A 6,439-nucleotide genomic window follows, 5' to 3' on the forward strand; every position below is an offset into this window, starting at 1 on the left:
ACATTTTTCAACTTCCTTCAATACTACAGCACTCTGTAATTGTTTAACATCGTATTGAAGGAATATCTACACAGAGATGACTTAACCCTTAAATGCGTATTGCTGATAATTGACGACATCTTTTCAACTGACCTGCTCGAAATATCGCTACGGTGATCGGTCTTGCATTGCCTGCATCTAGCGACTTCCCGTGACCTAAACTATGTCGACAGTCCAACCACCACTTTAGACAAGCAATTCTTCGAGCTACGTCGATTACCGTGGTTCTACTCCGGATCGCCTTCGAGCTCCAGGTATAACTTTCTCAATTGTTCTGTGTAACCTTGAGTTTTTTTTTACTAAAGCGAGCACTGTAAGCGAGCACTGTAAGCGATCAATATTTAACATTTTAATTCACTTATAAAATAGTTACACAAGGCAAATTAGTTTTTTTTTATTATAAATTACGACGTTTTTATTTGTATTTGAAAACAGGTCACAATATGCATTTAAGGGTTAACACCTAATTGACATTCACGGATATGACACTGCCGGATCCGACTATACCCGGATTTGACTATACCCGGATATTACGTAATACCAAGACTGAAAACATACAATGAACAAACCCAAGGACTGTATGTTTCCAAACATGACTGTCTCTTATCGAATTTATTCATATTACGCAAATTATATAAAGGTCAAGTAATTGCCTTGGTTTGTGACAGAAATGATGCCAATCAAGGGCAGTCAATTAACAATGCACTTTAATTAAGGATCATACGTAAAGGCACCTTGTGGTTTCGTAACCGCAAGGTGCCCATTGTAAATAGTTATTTAGGCGTAAATATCATGATTTTTAAGCACCATAAATTACATATACATCCAAAGACTTACACATCTGTAACCATTTCAAGTATTCATTTCTCATCGAAAATCTTTTGACTTCATCTAAATTCAAAAATATAATATACCGTCTAAAATCCGAAATTATCCAATTCTTCACTTGAAATGAGCTTATATATACACACACATATTAGGTAATTTAATAGTTGTGTAGTAAATTTTGATAAAAAAATAATACAAAAAAGACATAAAATTCAGTGTAGCTTTACTAGAGATGTAGTGCTGAGCTTTGTTCCAGTTTGCGTTTTGTTTATGCTCTTATCTCCAAACGCATCTTATTCGGAATCAATATTTTATACGTAAATTTTAAATTTTCGATCTTGACCATATTTTAACATTTTATTTTATTTTATAATGTTCTAGCTAAATAATCCAGCCATACAAACAATCTCAACGTTAACTATTAATTCGTTTTTTATACTTTCGCCATTTTGTAAATAGCTTTATAGCATAAATTAAACGTATTTTAAATTATATGTCTATTTACGATAATACCACATTCCAATTAGGTAACGTTGGAAATAAATGTTAATTATTATATGTTATAAAATATTGAACTGTATTTGATATAATAATTAACAATTTATTCGTATCTTGCCGGTAAATCCAGTCCAAAGGAAACACTTAAACATATTTAACATCTTTTCAAAGATACGAACAAAAAATCTAAATAAATACATCTTAACATCAACCCGGTGGAGATATGAATAATGATTTAACGTAATCAATCCTAAGTGTCTGTAATACTTATCAGGTTAATAACATCTCTGAAATGCAACTGATTAAACATAGTATCATCGGCTCGTGTCTAACGTGACAGTAACAGATGTCATGTCACTGACATAACTGACTAACAGTGACTGACAGTTAGGACAACTGTCACTTTGACAATATTAGCAAAAAAAAAAAAGAATTTCTTTTAAAACACTCTTTAATAAAAATTAATAAAAGGAATGGTTGGTATAGCTTTTATTGTTTTTAATAAAGAAAACTGATAATTTTTTGAATGACCAATTATTTTTTTTTTATTTATCGAACATGAGCCACCGGTATCAGACACACGTTACCACCAAAGTAGTCAATCTATTGCAGTGTATAAAATTGGTATACGATTATCTTAACTTTAGAAGGTAGTGTATATTCTTCAGGACCGTAGCTTAAGTTAGAATAGACACGAAAAGTGGACCGATGTTCCTATTAAATAAAAACTAACAAATCACTATCAAATACAACGTTCTCTTTGTCTCTGGTAGGTCTCTGGTATTGTTTAGCCATACTAAGCCCACAAACTCCATCAAGGGAATACCCTATTCACCAACACCTAAAATTGCTTCTAAAGTCGTCATACAAACATTGGTCCACCGTCGTATAAACTTTTACGGATTCTGAACGCGTCTTTATTTTTATTATTTTTTTTTTTTTGGTAAAGTTCACTCGCACATAACAATAGTATTGTACAGCCACAAATAAATTCGTTTCAGTTGTAATGCGTTCAGAAACCATGCATTTATTAGTACAACTGTCAATAGTTTTAAGTTTAAAAAAGAAAACATTCTTACTGTATTCGCGAAGGTAACATCAAGGGAAGTGGCGTCAAAATCCGTAGGATATCGAGAGAAAAATTCTCAAATGTAGCGAAGTTTGGACGAAACAGGTTATTACAATCAGATTGTATGGTAACAAAGAAAAGTTAACACCTCGGGAATGAATATATAAATAGGTTTCCGAATGGTTAGGTTTAACTTTTTTTAAATTGGTTTAAGATTTTTGTTCCGTTGCGTCAAAAGCATTTAATGCGTACAGCCTCATGACGCACATTATTATAATTTAAAAAATTATACATTTAATTTTAAATTGGCTTTAAATTATATAATTTCACCTGTGATTTAAGTTACTATGAAAAAAAAAATATTTTCAATACGTTAGTATACCTAACTACCTAACTCGATTTATTTTTATTATTCAACATTTGTAGTAATTAAGATATATTTCTATTTAAATGTCTATTTATCTAACTGTATTTAGATTGTAAAATTTAAGAGCTTTTATCCCCCCTGTAGCTACTTATTCTTCTTGTACACGAAATTAAGTATTTTTCGATGATTCTACCTTTATAGTTGTATGATTAAATCATTTAGCAGTTTTCGTGTCGAATGTACACGTTACACTCATACAGTATTATCAAACGTTGGCAGGTATTATTTTAGATTTTAAATAAAAAAAGTTCATCAGATTGTTTTAAGCTCATCTACTGAAATATTTCTATTATTTTATTATCTATTTACGTAAAATATTGATAGTTTTAAATGTACGTATTTTGCCGTTGTACCGTTACATACTCATGTGTTATATAGTGGCATATAATTTTGATAGGGCTTTATTATCTGGAGATGAAACATCTATTCGGTTTGAAAATTACACTATATTTATTTAAAAATTTTGACAAAAATTCTGTGTTCATTTTTCAAATTCAGATTATTATTTTCTTTATTAACACACAGTCCTAGCAAAATTAAATGACAGTAATTAGATTATGCATTATAATATATATGCACTTTTTAGATAAGTGTTTACATTTAATGTGTATTTGTAATTCATTAAAATGGTAATATTGTCAGTCATTTTGTGCGAAACTTGAATGCTAGTCCAAAACTAAAATCGTTTATAGCAAAATAAATCTTTTTTTTTTTTAAAAAAAAGATTGATTTCTGTAACAACACGCAAACTGTACAAACACTTATTGGGTTAGTTTTACAATTTTTAACATATTTTCTAACAATCTCTAAGTCTATTAATACGTAACTAAAATCCAACAAAAAGAGTAAAGGCAATATTTCAGAATACAAGGTTCTATTTGCACAAAATGAGCGACAATGCTTTAATATTCTTCTGATTAAAACATCCTTATTTAGATTATTTTTTTTACGTACTTATTCATACTATAATTAACGTTAAGTATTATTTAGTATTTTTTATTGATTAAGCATCTTACATGATATATTATCAGGTAAATAAAATTTATATTATTCGATAAAAATTAAAAAAGAAGATAGGATTCAAAATCAAAAAAGAAAAAACCACAGATAATTTATGACAATAGAAAATGTACCAAAGCAATGAGTCAACCAAAATTTCAGTTTTGAATTTCCAATCTATTTTACCTGATAATAAATCAAGTTATAATTCTGTTCCAAACTCAATTATAAACTAATTTCATTAATTTTGAATTTAGTTTTCAACAGACTGCATTTATTTAAGGTATTTACGTTATTTTCTCATTAAGTTTTGAATCTATATTTACTTTAATCAAATTTGATCTTAGATATAAAATAAGTGTCTATTAATATAAGATAACTATTGTTAAATTAGTGTGTGCCGCTATTCTGCTTTTGTGATGAACCAACCGCGATGACCTACACGCTTTTTAATATATACGTAAAAGGCAGACATTTACATACGGATGTTTTAAAACCTACGGTATTATATGCTATTGGTAAGTCAACGAGGAAAATAGATATCTAAAAGACAGTATCAATAAATGCTCAAACAAGTGTCACACATTTATTGAAATTATAATCGTTTAGTTATTAGTTTCAAATATAAAACATGGTATTAATTTAACTGTGCAGTCGTTCAAAGTATATTTCGTCATATATTTTGCAACCGGCATCATTTTTTATATATTTTATCTGCATACTATCTATATACAAACGGACAATATTGCTTTTGAAGTCTTTCGTTATTGAGTGGTTCAGAAATCAATGCGTATATACCGTAGTCTGAAAACCCACGTCACGTGATTCAAAATGGAGACCGGAAGTATATTTGCACAGATATAAAAATCTACAATTCAAAGATCACCATTTAAAACATCCGTATAAATACATTTCAGTGTTTTAGTACTTCAATCCACATATAGATGTCACCTTCCGTTCTCATGAGGCCTAATGATATTTTTTTAGTAAGTGTATAATTGTACTTAATTAATTATTAATATAAGTTCTTATTAACATTATGTTATAATTAAAGTATTGGACTGTTAATTTCAATGTTCCTGTGAAAATTGTTTTAAGCGATAATTGATTCGTTCTAAATTTAAAAATAGTTTCTGTAAAAATGTATACTTTTTTATATTTCTTTTCTTCGTATTTAAGGCCTCTCATAGATCACTAATAACCAAGCACTCGAAACAAAGGCAGGTGAGGACCGGTGAACATTTCGACGAATAAGTGCATCGAGAATGTTCCAAAAACCAAAAATTTCTCTACTAAACTAGAAATGATGCAGGGCACTAATAAACCCGATACTAACTATCAATGATTTTCCCGCCACCACTGTCTGCCATTTTGTCATATGTACGCTGGTCCTATATGAATGAAAACGTATGTAAGGTATTTCAATTTTTTTTTCTAATTTATGTAGATATCCCCTTCGGGACCAAAGAGTTTCGTTTCTAACGGGCTTTTTGACAAAAATGTGATCAGACAAAAATCGAAATTGCATTTAATGTAATAAAAAAAAAGTTTTCGTTTTAAAAACAATATAATTAGGAATATAATTGTCTGTATTTTTGAGAAATAATTGATTTATGTAATAAAATTGAATTGATTAAAAAATCATTATCATCAATTTTTCTAAAATTGATCGGTAGTAATTAAATAATTTTGTTAATTGAATTGTTACAGCATTTGTGAAGGATTTTTTGAGATTGTAATGTTTCGATCCTTGGTTATGAGTCCCTATTACATTCCTTTCTGTAATAGACTACCTGTATTCTTAATAAATGGTGTTGCATGTAATGACCAGGTCTTTTATTTACTTTCCCTGTTGAATTAAAATTTTGCTAGTTTTAATTATAAAATACAAGTACACCCCACTCTTTATACGATTCTGTTATAACACGGTCGACCAAAAGGAATAAATACACTTTTCAGAATACCTCCAACTTTTTTCGATCGTGTGGACCTTATGTATAGTCACTCTTTGAAGCGTTCGCAAAAGAAATCCATGAGCTATGTATCTTTCCAATCCTATAAAGTAGCAGAATGGAAAGGCCCAAGCCTTCGACGCCTAATAAAATTCATAGGATAGGCGCCGTTTACGCCCTATCACCTCAAACCCGCGGAATCTGTAAATGCCATTTGCACAGCGGTGTGTCAAGTCTAAAACCAAAAAGTAAACAAAATTCGGTTGAATTAATACAAAGTTCCCCAAACTCAACAGTTGTGTTAGACATCTACATATGTGACGTCTATAAAAATATAAAATATCTAATGGTGATGGTATTTTTAGACTTAGGCCTATTTTAATATCATCATTTCAGCCTTAGGACGTTTACTACTGGACATAGGCCACTATCCTCCACTAGCCACTATCCTATAATACTTTTCGCAGAGTAAAGGTCAGCTAAGAACTAAGCACGCGCATGAGAGTTGAGGCGGTGTTTATTAAAATAAACTTTTATTTCTTAAAAATAGCCTTTATTACCTATAAGTAAATATAATTAAACTTGGTAGGATTAATTTTTTTGTATATTAAAAATAACCAAAAATGA

The sequence above is a fragment of the Battus philenor genome, unplaced genomic scaffold (assembly GCF_028537555.1).
Source record: "Battus philenor isolate CCGP_79_NKW_IND1 unplaced genomic scaffold, ilBatPhil1.0.hap1 SCAF_1, whole genome shotgun sequence".
Lineage (NCBI taxonomy): Eukaryota > Metazoa > Arthropoda > Insecta > Lepidoptera > Papilionidae > Battus > Battus philenor.